We start from the raw sequence: 14,731 nt of genomic DNA, 5'->3' as shown, positions 1-14,731 counted from the left end.
ACAAAATAGCTTAATATTGAAGATATTACAATTATATTTTATTATTATGAATAAAATTTTACAAGAATGATCAAAATGAAAATAATATCATAAAACAACAGAGTTTGGTTCTGCCCATATAATATTCAAAACAAGAAAAATTTGGGTGATTTATGAATTCCCATCTTTATAGCAAGACAGAATGAAAAAAAATCAAGACAGTCATCAACCTGGTTGGTTTAGCTTTATGATAATGGGTAGAGAATAATCAGACAAAACACACCAGGGGCTGTAGCTTTTATGATAATGAAAATTTTCCCCTTTTGGTTCTGAGAAGTTAATGTATTAATTAATCACTTATGCATTTTTCCCACTACATATGCTATTTTGCAAAACAAAACAGAGAAAAAGTATGTTAAGTGGCACTAAATAATAAAAGACACTGAAGCTATATAAAGGTGGTCTTTTATCTGGTGTAACACTTTGGCAGAGGGAATGGATAATAAGAAAGTAATTGCAGCTATAGAGAGTACATTGTGGCGTAAAAGAGGATTAGGTGCCTTTAGCAATAGCCCAAATGATTGAAGATTATAGCCCAGGTCTTTTTGACATGTATCTTCAAAGTTTGAGTTCATAGCTTTGAATCTTCTATGATGGGCACGGGGCGGGGGGTGGTGGTGGTGGTGAAGAGCGGAAATCATAATATCCTATTGTTAAAATTCATTTTCCAGCAATTAGTTTCAAAGAGTATTAATAGGACTTGAGTCTAAATTGGTGAAAACCTGTCTGCCGATTAAATGAAAACAAATTGCTGAGCACAATTTGCTGATCACTTGCATGACAGATTCTCTGAGCAAAAAGCCCCACAGCATCTGGAATAAACAAAGCTTTCACAAAACATCCCCAGTTCATCAATCTAAGTGCAGCATCATGAGGATCTGTAAACTTACTTGCAGAAAAGGGTGTTGCAGTAGCTGGAAATTTTTATATTAGTAAGGATTTATTCCCATCACTTGTAGGGTTATTAGATAATAACTTCATAATTCTGAATTTGTATTCAGTCACTTAAAATCTCATGTTAATTGGTGAGTTGATTTATAACACTGTTTGCAGCTTGCAACTTTTATAGTTCATGCCCATATTTTAGTAATATATAATGTTGCTGGCTACTAATAGGGTTTTTTAAAGAATCTGATATTTTTGAGCGGTACAAGCTTAAAACTCTTCTGTGAAGGTTCTTTCCAGGTGTTATTCAGATGTTTTATTACGCCCGACTTTACAGAACTGCCTACATGGCCCAAAGTAGGAATGAGTCACTGGAAATTGCTTATAATTCTGTTCACACATACAGCTCAAAGACATTAAAGAGAGAATGAGAATATTTCTTAATGGCTTGTTCAAAATGTTTTCCCATTACCCACATTCTTGGTTGACGCAAACAAAAGTTGTCTTTATGCATGGGGGGAGCCTCTTGTACTCATGGATGACACATTCTATATTGCTATGTGCAGAATTAATGGCCACGATTCTCCTTGGGAAAACCTCGTTATGTTTTATAGAGCATATATGAGTGTTAGAAATTGTTAAAGTTCACAAAGGCTAGAAGTATGGAATTTGTTAATAAAGCGATGACAAGTCATCAGGATAGGGAAAAAGGAACAGCTAGAAAAGAAGGTATATTCTAGGTATTATGAAGTAGAAAACTGAGCTCCATGAAGAGAAAAGCAGGTTATGAGGATGTGTACTAGAAAATCTTCTTTTAAAGGACTTGATTTTGCTGGAAAATTTTTATGTAGGAGCAAATATTTAGGATGGATTACACTACATGTACATGACATTCACAGTACCTTTTGAAGTCTTTGATTTTTTTTTACCAGACTATAAAATTCAACTACCAATGGACAAAAATCTCTCATCACTGTAACTTGCTATATACACATCTTACCTATTATTTGTGATTTCTATTTTGTAAGCAATTATTTAAATGTGAAAAATTACTTTAAACTGAATAAAATATAAACATAGAGGCATCTAATAGATGTAAAGTATTCAATAGCTGGAACATACAGTAAATCATGTAAAAGTTAAAAAAAATCTTAGATCAAAACAATATTGGGTCAAAACAATATTACCTAGAGGGAAAAGGTAGAGTTTTGGCAATTCATTTGGTCATTCAAAAGTGTGTTAATACCCAGCACATGCTAAGAATATGGTAGTAAACAAAAACAGAAATAATAAAACCAATACTTCTCTACATATCTAGGGTTTCAGTCTGAGTAGGAATGACAGACAGTAGACAAAATAATTCTTATATAGATTATGGATTGACAAACACAAATACATGCACCTGCTGAGGTGTAAAGAAAAATTAAATAATGAGAATGAGGAGAAGATGAGAGAGGTCAGATTCCCTTACTTATGTAACTGTAACCCCTCTCTATATTACTTTTACAATGCAATTTTTTTTTGTCAGTTGTGGAGCCTGAATTCTGGGCCTGGGCACTGTCCCTCAGCTTTTTAGCTCAAGGCTAGCACTCTACCACTTGAGTCACAGCACCACTTCCAGCTTTTTCTGCTTATGTGGTACTGAGGAATCGAACCCAGGGCCTCATGCATGCAAGGCAAGCATTCAACCACGGAGCCACCTTCCCAGCCTGGTGAGGGTTTTTTTTTTTCTTAACTGTTACTTACCATGAGAGGAGAAACTACTGGAGCAAGAAGCCAGATGGGCTCAGAGTGTAAGAGAGGTATATTTCATCAGTTTACTAAAAGGTGGCAGTTGTGACAGTTACTATTGACAACAGACTGAAGGAAGCAAAGAAGCAGCAAGGAGATCAATTAGGAATCTGCAATGCATCAGAAGTGAGCTAGTCATGACCTGGCTGTTAATGGATGGGAGGAGATGTAATCAGACTCTAGGTCTTTTTGGAGTCAGGGCTGAGGGAATTCACTGATATATTGGATGTGGGGTCATAAGTACTTACTGAGAGGTGATGCAATGCTATGCCATCACCTTCCTGGAGGCCCACCGCAGAGCGCTCTGCTCTCAGATGACACTGGCTTCTAAGATTCACCTTGAAATGCCTTTTATTGAGAGTATGTATCATGGTAATTCTATTAGAGGAACTAAGACTTTGAATCAATAGATTAAAGTCTTCAAGGTGAATATTCAATATAGAATCAAAGAAATTATATTGTAAAAAACTTGCAGCACTAAGCACAAAATGAATACACATTGTAACTTAATAAAGGGAAATATTAAAATGGTGGTCATAGTACAGTTCACTGCTGTCCTTCTAGCTACTTGGGAGGCTGAGATCTGAGGACCATGGATTCAAGCCAGACAGGCCAGGAAAAGTCTGTGAGACTTTCATCTCCAAAGAGAAGTGGAGCACAAGCCTTGACCAAAAAAGCTCAAGGAAAGCATCCAGGCCCCAAGTTCAAGCCCCAGTACTGGCACATACAGACATGCACATACAGAAACACACACACATACACATACACACACACCTATGCCTAATTATGACTCAAAGTCATTTAAAGGGAGATGCTTATTTGTTAAAATTATCATTTAATTCAGAATCTCAGAAGCTTCCATTTTAAAAGGACAGAGTTTGATAGCAAATATTAAGGTGACATTTATTTTTGGTCTCTTGAAACACATTTGAGAAAGAAAAATTAGAATGAGAATTATTTTATTTATTGCTTATCAGATTAGCAAGGATGAAAGGGAGTGCTAACATTTATCAGCAGCCTGTGAAGGCAGTTGGCTTTTGTATATACCTCTTATGCGACTCAAGACTGGTAATACTTTTTCAGGAAACAAATTCTCAATTAGAAAGAAAATGCCTCCAAATGTTTGTATAATTTTATCTGGTGATTTTCCATGTAAAGAAATAATAAGTGAGTTTAAGTTTTTTTAAAATATATATTTGCCTATTAGCCTATGAGTGTGGCTTTAATTTCCTCCATTGTTAAAAGCAAAGGAATTAACTAGTAAAATAGGAAACATTAGTAATGTTTTCAATGATCGATTATAGGTGAGTTTGTCATTAATTTTTGTTTTCTAAATTGTCTAAGTTTTTGACATTAAATGCAGAATATTTTTGATTCACAATAGCTATGGATAAATGAGTCTAAAGGAAGAGGAGAAAAGCCAGAGTTGGACCAAAAATTAGACTTTTCAAGAAAGTAATACAGTAAAGGTAATACAGAGGCAGTGATGGAACTCTGGCAGAAAAGAATCCAACACAGGAATTAGGACTCGAGAAGGATCAGAGAGGATGAAAGGGAAACAAAAGGTGTCTTTGCAAAAATGAACTGAGGACAGCATTTGGAAGTGAAATTGCCCTGGAATGGGAAGACCACAGGTACCAGGCCCATGATCATCCATTGCAAGTTGGAGACCTTGGAGACATTTTCAAAAGCTCTTTGTTTCTCTGGAGAAATTAGAGTAGAAGCCAAATTTCAGTGATTTCAGAGGGGAAAAGAGAACAATGAAACAGAGATAGTTAGCATGGAAGAATCACTCAAAAGAAAGGAAATATTAGAGCAGGGGAGGTTCAAGACCAAGAGTGTGGATTTCCTTCCTCAGGAGTTTTCAGGCTAAAGGAAGGAGCAAATGACACATAGTAGCAACAACGATAAAGTTACGTATGTATCTGATAATCCTCATCACATGACTCTCATTTGCTTGTTTTTAAAAAGTTTTCAAGCATTTTTATTGCCAAGTTATGAATGAAAGAACTGAAACTTGAAGAGAGAGAAATAGTACACTTGAAATTATAAAACTAGGTTGAAAAATAAAGGAAACCTGAAATTTCAATCTTGCATTGTCTGATTACTAAATTCTATATACTTAGCCATTAATTAGTGTAGACTGGCTTTAATTAATTGATGAATTTAGACTGTCAGAGGATGAGCATGTGTGTGTAAATGTGGGTGAAGGAATAGAGAAACTACATGGTGATAAGACATGAAGAATTTGGGCTAGTCTTTGAACACATGGTAGTAATAAAATAGTCCTTTTCAGACAGGCACCGTGGCTCACAACTGTAATCCTAGCAACTCTGGAGGCGAAGCTGGCAGTCAAAGGTGCACCCTTGCAAAAGTTTACTAGATTTCATCTTAAATGTGGGAAATAGTGGCGGGTGACCATCATCCCTGCTATGCAGAAAATGTTAGTAGTGGGATCAAGATGAGATGTCCCAAGCATAAGTTTTAATCTATTAAATAAAACAAAGCAAAGAGGGCTGGAGGTGTAGCTTAATTGGTAGAGCATTTGTTTGGCTAAAAAGAAAAAAAATCTCCTATACTTCAAAAATTTCCTATCATATGCAAGATAAAGCTATGTGTATTTTCTTCCTCTTAGGAGCTGCATTTGAACTTCAATCAGCAATTTTGCCATAAAGATTATTTTCTTTTAAGTGAAAGCATTTGAAATCTTATCTGAATTTCTCTTATCGGACTAGAGCAGACATTTTTGAAAATGCTGGGCGAACTTTATGAGAGCTGGTCTGCTAATTCCTGGAAGAAGGCAAAGCATCCCGGTAAAATCCTAACCATATGCACCCATTATTGTTCAGTTATCATATCAAGTTTTCCTTCTGTTTGCAAGGTACACATTACTGAGTGAGTTCCACATGCCTGTGTGAACAAACCTCGTCTTTTCTCCCATTCTCTGTCTACTGTCAGATAATTCATAGATCTCCAACCATCCAACTTAAGTGTGTTGAGGAAAAGTTTTCCTTCCAATAGTAGACAGTCATTTTCTGAACAAAGTCAGTCTCTTCCCTGACAGGATTTCTGGAGAGAACAAGGGAAATAATAATTTCACCAACCCTACTCTATACTCTTTGTAGAAACTACTCACTCTTGCAGACACTGGTCTAGCTGATCTAAGGTTTTACAATAAGGTGACAGGTTTTCTATTTCTAGTGAGCTGAATGCTTTCTGAAGGATGTACCTTTTTCTTTTGATTCTATTATGAAACACAGCGGGGGACTTAAAAGAATAGATCTCCTGCATGGAAGGCAGAAACAGAAGAGTTGAAAGTAGAAAGTTGCCAATATTTAAAAGCAAGCAACAAACCTGTAGGGATATACCAAAAAAAAAAAAAAAGGGAAGAAGTCTGTATTTCAAGATACAGAGAAAATATTTTGAGTTTCACAAATGAACACATATAAAAATGAAAGAATATTGCTGGAAGTGTTATTAAAATGAACATTAAGGCATACAAAACTGTTTACTTCTCACCAAAAGCAATATCCACCCGGATCACAAGAGTGATATAATTATGGGGATACCTATAGAGAAATTAGAAGAAAACTCTTATGATTTCCTGGAAAACAGATTGTGATTCTCCATTGCTATTTTTCATTGCACAATCAATTGGAATGCTTAGCCTAAAACCAGCCCTGATAATTGCTTCATCTATAAGATAACATCACTGAGTGCAACAAATATCATTTAGCTTTTGTTGTTGTTTGTGTTTTGAGAACTGGTCCTTCTTATTTATACATTCTTCAATACGTATTTTAAAAATGTCCCAAAGTCAGGTACCAGTGGCTCACACCTGTAATCCTAGCTATTCAGGAGGCTGAGCTCTGAGGATCACAGTTCAAAGCCAGCCCAGGCAGGAAAGGCTGCAAGACTCTAACCTCCAATAAACTACTCAGAAAAAGCTAGAAGTGACACTGTGACTCAGGTGGTAGAGTGCTAGCCTTGAGCAAAAGAATCTCAGGGACAGTGCCCAGGCTCTGAGTTCAGGCTTCAGTACCAGAAAAAAAAGTCCCCAAATAAGAAATAAGACATCAAGTATTGAAACACATCTTGAGTTTTGGGGTAGATGACCAAGGTCATTCTTAAAATTTTGAAGGGCTTATCAAAGAAAGGTGGGATAATTTTCAGACCCTTTTTATTGACCTTTTTTAAAAAAATTACCTTCACTTAAAAAAAATAAAACCATTGCTTTGAAATGTGAATCAGTTGTTTATTTTTATTCCCAGATGGTCTTCAGACCATACAACTTTAATTCTTCATTTTCTTTTTTTTAATTTTTATTTAATTAATTAACTTTTGTCAGTTGTGGGGCTTGAACTCTGGGTGTGGGTGCTATCTCTTAGCTCTACCACTTGACCCACAGTACCACTTCTGGCTTTTTCTGTGTATGTAATGCTGAGGAATCAAACCCAGGGCCTCATGCATAGGAGGCAAGCACTCAACCACTGAGCCACCTTCCCAGCCCCTGATCCTTCATTTTCTAGAGTACTTTATTGACCATAGTCTGGGAGTATATTTGGCTCTGAAAAACATAGCAGGTTTTTAGTTTTAATTGAACTACAGAGCACATTACATACAAATCAAAGGGGAAAAAATTTAGCCCAAGCATTTCATTTTCCCAGTTCAAAAATCATGTCTCAGCTGGGTGCTGGTGGCTCATGCCTGTAATCCTAGCTATTCAGAAGACGGAGATCTGAGATCTGAGGATCATGATTCAAAACCCCTGACACTTTTATTCTAATTAACCCGCAAAAAGTTGCAATTAGAGCTGTGTCTCAAGCAGTAGAGCACTAGCCTTAAGTACAAAACAAAAATACACATACAGACACACAAAACAACAACTCAGGACACACACACACACACACACACACACACACACACACACACGCTAGAGCACTTGAAACCTTTGGAATGAAGAGTTAATACAGGTAAGAGACACTAATTCACTTCCCTCATGCCCACCTTTTTGTTTCCAGGTTAAAATAATTACCAGATCATTTACATAAAGATGCTATAAAACAACACATTAAAACCCAAATCTCTTCTTATTTCAAGTGATCATTAAAAAACCCAAGGGATATATTCTTGTATAACTGTGCATTTTGCTTTATTTTCCTTAACTAACGTTTCCATTTCTGGGACCTTCAACCCTTGACTGCCTGCTTGCAGTCTCCCCAGAGAAAGCTGAGTTTTAATAACAGAGGCTGAGAGATGAGTTAAACCATTCCCAGATGGGATGCTCTGTAGATATTGCTTCCCATTTCAGAACACTGGAGTACCATTTAGGGCAATGGATAGTGATTTGATAAACTTTCTTCTCCTGGTCAAAAGCTGTTACTGTTGCTTTTGAAAGAATCTTGAGTCCTCCTGGGGCAATAGCTTTCTCTTTGGAAAGGCTGCCACTACGACTGTGGTCTTTTGAGAGGAAGCTGAAAAAGCATACTAAGTTTTGTCACGCCCTATTTTCTATGGCTTACTGAAACCAAGTCATTACCTTATCATTTCAAACTTGTTTGTCCACCACCCCCTCTTATTGGAGATAAAAGTCTCAGGGGCTTTCTTGACCGCACTGGCTTTGAACCTCGATCTTTAGATCTCAGCCTCCTGAGTAGCTAGGAATACAGGCGTGAGCCACCAGCACACAGCTTTCCAGATTGGTATTTAAACTTCAAGTATCTGGATTTTATTTGTGGGTCACAATCCATACTCATCTCTGTGCCTACACTATGGAAATAGCCAGCACTCATAATGCAGGAGTAAATATTGAGATCATCTAGTTACTTCTAACTTCTCAGGAATCAAAGTTCATGGCTAACTGCTGAGCAATGTCTGAAAATATTTTTACCTGCCCTGCTCTGCTTTGTAGTTGTTTACTGCAAGGATTTCAGCCAGACCCCATTACTCCATCATGGGGCAGAGAATTAGGCAAATAAGAATTTGATGCATATTATTGAAATATATTTTTACACGAGTCTCTGCCACATGATAAATTCAAATAATATTCTTGAAGGTTCTGGAAAAATCTTAGATATTGGGGAGGTGGGAAGGGAAGGGATGGTAGGGGAAAAACAAAGGAGGAGGTAACAATGCTCAATAGGAAATGTACTCATTACTTTACTAATGTAACTGTAACCCCTCTGTACACTATTTTTACAATAAAAACATAAAAAATCTTAGATATATGAAAATATCCCAAATAAGATAGATTAATAAGTTAATTGGCAATTTTTATATGAAATTATGACTAGTTATCAATTCCTTAATGTATTCCTTTTGGGCTCTAAGAAGTTAACATTTATCTCTGCAGCAAGTCTTCAGGTTTTATTATTCAATTTCATGTTCACTTTTGTTGTTGTTTCTGTTGTTCTCATCCTGGGGCTTGAACGTAATGCTGTCCTTGGGCTTTTGGGCTCAAGGTTAGTGCTCTAACATGTGAGCTCAACGTTCAGTTTCTTGGTGGTTAATTGAAGATTAGAGTGTTATGGGCTTTCCTGCCTGGGCTGACTTTGAGCCTCAGTCCTCAGATCTCAATCTCTTGAGTAGCTAGGATTATAGGTATGAGCTCCTAGTGCCTGGCTCATGTTCATTTCTGAGGAATTTTTTTTTGAGAGCTGGTTTTCTGTTGTTGTGACTATGCCATAACTACACCATTATCAAAAGATGGGTTAAAACTTCCAAGTCTCCTGCATATTTGGCTTCCTTTTACACTGCATTTCTGAATGAAATAATATAGTTGCTGAAACTCCTTAGAAAGTACAGAAGCCACCAAAGCCCATACTCCTCCTGGTTCTACATCTTTGCACTTGCAAATGACTCTGCCAATCTCATTCTAACCTTCTAGAGACAAGTGGTCAATTTGTTTTACAGAAGTAAATGATACAATCTGTCTCTGAAATATTTATTCACTGTCTACTATGAGAATTCAGGTGATGGTTTCCAAGAGGAGAAATACAGGGATACACAAGGACCTCAAATACAAGGGATACACTAACACATGTCTGCCTGGCAGCTGTCATCTCAATAGCCAGTGTGATGCACAAGCAGAAAATCTGCAAGGCATCATCACGCAGCAGTTCTTGTAATGGTTTTCTTCAGTCGGCACTGCAGTGAACACATATTCCAATGTTGCCATCAATTACATCGTTTGCATAGGCCATTTTACCTTGAGGGTCTGTTTATAAAAATTACATTTTTCCCTTTTACCTAAGATGAGTACAGTGAGCAGAAGGACAAAACCATGTGTGTATCTTGTGGAGGTATTATAGAGCCATGCCTACGAATGACACTATTCCAACAATGAAAGTGAATACTATTTTACCTAAATCTGAGGTTAGACGAACGTTTTAACAATAGTACTTTAACTCGTTGATAAATAGTAGCTATTTATGTAATGTTGACATGAATAAATTTCTTTATTTCTGGAGAAGGTTGTAAAAGAGAATATTTAACACCGACTACAGAAATTGAGATAATATCCCAATTTATTTTAGGATACTTTAAATCCTTGATAGCATGTCATACTTTTGCATATATTTTTATATTGTTCCATCACTTGATTTATGCCTCAAGCCCTGCTTTTGTGTGCTGAGTTTTTCAAAGTTACATCTTTGTTCTTTATTTTTCTTTATTTCTTTATTAAATTTTATTGTCAAGGTGATGTACAGAAAGGCCACAGTTACCTAAGTAAGGAAGTGATTACATTTCTTGTCTAACTTGCTACCTTTTCCCTCATTTTTCTTCCTTTTCCCCTCCCTCCAATCCCCCCAAGTTGTACAGATCATTTCCAACGTATTGTCTTGTGTATTGTTGTTGCATAGGGTCCTACTTTGTCCTTTGACTCACCATTTTGTTGTCCCTCTTCCCTTCCCTAGTTCAGACAAACATATATACAATACCCAGGGTACCAAAATTGAACACAGTGACAACAGGGAACAAACCACAGGGGGAAAACACAAAAGAAAAAAATCATGTAGTTGAAAACAATAACAACAAAGAAAAACCTCTTGTGTCTATGTCTTGGAGTTCATTTTTTCCTAGCATCATCTTATATGGTCACATAAGATATATATAGTTTTTTTTGGGGGGGGAACTCTCATGGGATTTTTGGGGTGGCTTTGAACTTTGATGTTCTGTCAGCCTCTTGATTAGCTAGAATTACAAGTGTGAAGATTAGAGATATGGACCATTAGGCTCACCTTTGTCTATCTATTGTCAATTGTTTTCTTTCTTTTTCTGTGTTAATTTGTAATCATTATCCATGTAGACTAAATACAAGTCTCTTATCTGATATCAAAGTATTCTTCAAGGTTGTTATTTTGCTTTGCTTTGTGGAATTCCTGGAAGCTTTGCTCATTTTTCTGAGAACTGGATTCCTCATTCTGACAGCCTAGCAGTGGATCTGCTCCAGGAGCTGTGTTCAAAACTGCAATGCTCTACTCGGTGTCCCAATGTATTACCATTGTACAATGTTTTGCATGTCTTACTGTGAGTCTCAGTTTATTTTCTGTATCATCCATTGGACATTTCCTCATCCAGAGTTGTCATTCTTGCCTGGGAGACCTGAACCCCACTTTACTATTAATTCCTTCTTGAGGACCCCTCTTTGTATATCTGTGTAGGAGCCACCAGAGTTTACCGTCAACTCTCTCCAATCTCCTTGCTGTGAAGACATGCTCAGTAGAGTCTCATGTCCAAGTTAATCTCCCAATACCTTACGGTAACTCCAGGCTTAAGAGGCTCAGAAGCTGAGATCAGAGCTTAAACTTCTGGGTAAAGGATGAAAACACAGGTTCCATGGAGGAAAATCATGCGTAATGTCTTAACAATAATCTTAAGGTCAATGACATTTGAAATCAATTCTTAGTGGCATTTTAGGGTAAGGTAGAGCACAGTTATGACAGGACAAAGTGTGAACAAATGCAGTAGTGATACTCACTGGACACTATTTTGAAAATGATCTATACAACTTGGGGGGGAGGAGCTCAGGAGGAAAAACTAGGAGAAAATGAGGGAAGAGGTGACATTGTTCTCATTACCTGACTTATGTAACTGTAACCTGTATATCACCTTTACAATAACATTTAAAAATACGTACTAACATCAAGAACCTATTTAAACTAGTGTGGGACTAAACACAATTCATAGGAGACAATATAACTCGCATGTGATCTCTTTGAAGTTTTTGAAGATCATATTTTGGGATGCTTTTTGGGGTAATAGGTGTTGTTGTTTATTTTTCCTCTAGGAAGCACCAACTTCAAGGGCTGGCCTTCCTCATTAGCAACGTTTGAAAATGTGACAGTGACTCACAATACTTCAGGTCACATTTAATTTGTCTGCCTTAGGGGCTTGCAGATCGCCCACAAAATATCTGCGGTTTCATGGCATTGATTAATTATACCTTCATAATCATTCATGTTTTTTTTTTCAAAAGTTAATTTCCACACTGGAGTTCTCCTATGGAGATAATGATGCTGCTATAAAAATCCTGTGTACTTTGGTATGCCTGACTTCACACAGTTTTCACCCATCATGATAACACTTTGTGGTCAGTTTTTTTTTCTGCAGATAAAAAATTGAGTTTAATACTAGTGTCTTGGTTTCTATGAAATCCAAGAACCCTTTAAGCAGGAAAGCTGACATGAAAACTGGTACCTTTTGATTATAAGTGTTCTTTGCAGTACATCTTAGATACTTCTTATTATGTTTGTTGAGGAAAGGAGATAAAGGAGAGAAGAATAATGAAATAGACTGAGGAACCTGGAATTAAAAGTGAGTTAGCACCAGTGGCTCATACCTATAATCCTAGCTACTCAGGAGGCTGAGATACAAGGATCACTGAAGCAAACTGGGCAGAAAAGCCTATGAAACTCATCAATTAGTAAAAACAAAACAAAACAAAAACAAAAAGTAAATGTGTTGCTCAAATGGTACAGTGCCAGCCTTGAGCAAAAAAGCCAAGCTCAGTGCTGGAGGCCTGGACTTCCAGCCCAAGTACTGGTGCTTGCGTACGTGCGTGGACACACACACACACACACACATGCACGCACACCCCTTATTATTTATTTGTTCTGTAAGCTGTGTTAAGAGGAAACTGTGGACACTGTTGAATTTACATTGAGGTATATGCATATATACACACATATATATGGAACTAAATATACTCTTTTTTGTGTTCTATACAAGTTGAAAATTTTATCTATTAGATAAAAATGGTGGTTTTAAAACCTAGATAGGGTAAATCAGCTTCCAAGGAAGTAAAGATAGAAGGCAGAGATGAGACTAAGTTTCAGTTACAACATTATAAAACCTAGGGGCTGGGAAGGTGGCTCAGTGGTAGAGTGCTTGCCTTGCATGCATGAGGCCCTGGGTTCGATTCCTCAGCATCACATAAGTAGAAAAAGTCAGAAGTGGTGCTATGACTCAAGTGGTAGAGTGCTAGCCTTGAGCTGAAGAGCTGAGGGACAGTTCCCAGGCCCAGAGTTCAACTGACAAAAAAAAAAAAAAAAGGCTAAAAGTTCTCCTTTAGGGGATATACACATGGGCTGTTCTTTGTCTTTTGCAAAGTCTTAGGGATCAGTCCTTGGGATAAAAAAGGTAGTGTTTATGTGGTCAGATACATCAATATAGACTAAATCCTAATTCGAGTATAGTAGGGCAAAGCTTCAAGTTTGGAGTTGCTGGGTAGATGGAAGGGAGGATAATTCTCAGTTTGACTAGAGGAAGTTTACAGGGATAGAGAACAAAGGCCTGGAGAGGACCACAGGTAGGACTAATGAAAACATGCATCAGAGAAGACTTAGAGAAAGCAGCAAAATTTCCATAACTTCATTCACTAACCATATGCAGGCATTGGGCAGGCCTGAGCTCACCGGGAACAGACCACTGTAAGTGATGAGGGAGACCTCGATTGTGTAGGCATTAACACTGTGGGAAGCACTTACCATTTCATGAACAAAATGCCAACCATTTTATTCAGCTTGAAAATGACTTTAAAATAATTGGTCCTATGAAGCTTTCCCACTAAAATGTACTTTCACCTAAATCAGAGTTGAACATATCCAATTCTCAGGTCAAAGGAAAGCCTACAGATACCTCACTTCTCACTATTATCACAGTAGGAATTGAAAGACTATAATGTATCATTGAGGGAAGGGGTTAAGAGGGCTTGTGTCTGGGTTTGAATTCCATTTCTGTTGTAAATATATATGTGTATATATATATATATATATATATATTTCAACTCCATTTAATCTTTGGTATTTTTGGAATCAACCTAGTCTCAATTCCTGAGATATTCCATGAGGGATGAATTGGATAATATACATAACGGACTCAGAGTAGTTGATAAAACTTAGCTCATTCATTATACATGTATTTTCCTATCAAAACTCTATACATATTTTCAGGATAGTATTTACGTTTTAATTACCCTATATATATTGCTAAATCTCACATATAGTAAGTGTTAAGTAAATACATACTTGATAACTAAATAAGGCAAATTTACCAATTCTACGCTTAATTTAGTTTGGAGAAGATCTTTTTCAAATTTAAAAATGAGTTGAATTTTCCAGAAAAACATAAAGTTAGCCAGGTTTTGACTAGGTTTTGAGACATGCTGTGAAGTAACACAAAGTTAAACATGTTGTGATAGCAAGAAAACATATCTTCATGTTTTATGGCTGTTGAGATATTCACCACTTGTATATTTCATGGCTTATCAAGAATACTTCTATTCTTTTGCATAGTTATGAGGAGAGAGAAGTTGTAATAATGCAGAATGAGGCTGAGTTATAAAAGTAATGAATTAAATTGTAAATATGTAATCATTATAAATTAACTTAACTAATTTTATAACAGGTAAATGGCATTGTCACAAATTTTTCATACCCATAATCCTAGTCACAGTCACTACATGCTTAGCTCCATAAAAACAGAGTTAAAGCTGCCTATGTAATTTGCCAATATC

General features: G+C 36.7%; 1 protein-coding gene across 2 annotated transcripts in view; it reads right to left on the bottom strand.

Moving 5' to 3' along the window:
- The window catches only part of Grid2 (glutamate receptor, ionotropic, delta 2), a 1,023,751-nt gene that overhangs the window by 249,123 nt on the left and 759,897 nt on the right, over positions 1 to 14,731 (bottom strand). The window lies entirely within an intron of this gene.

This window comes from Dipodomys ordii, unplaced genomic scaffold (genome assembly GCF_000151885.1).
Source record: "Dipodomys ordii isolate 6190 unplaced genomic scaffold, Dord_2.0 Scaffold122, whole genome shotgun sequence".
NCBI lineage: Eukaryota > Metazoa > Chordata > Mammalia > Rodentia > Heteromyidae > Dipodomys > Dipodomys ordii.
Note: the sequence above shows the minus strand (reverse complement) of the source record. Positions and strands in the feature narration are given on the sequence as shown.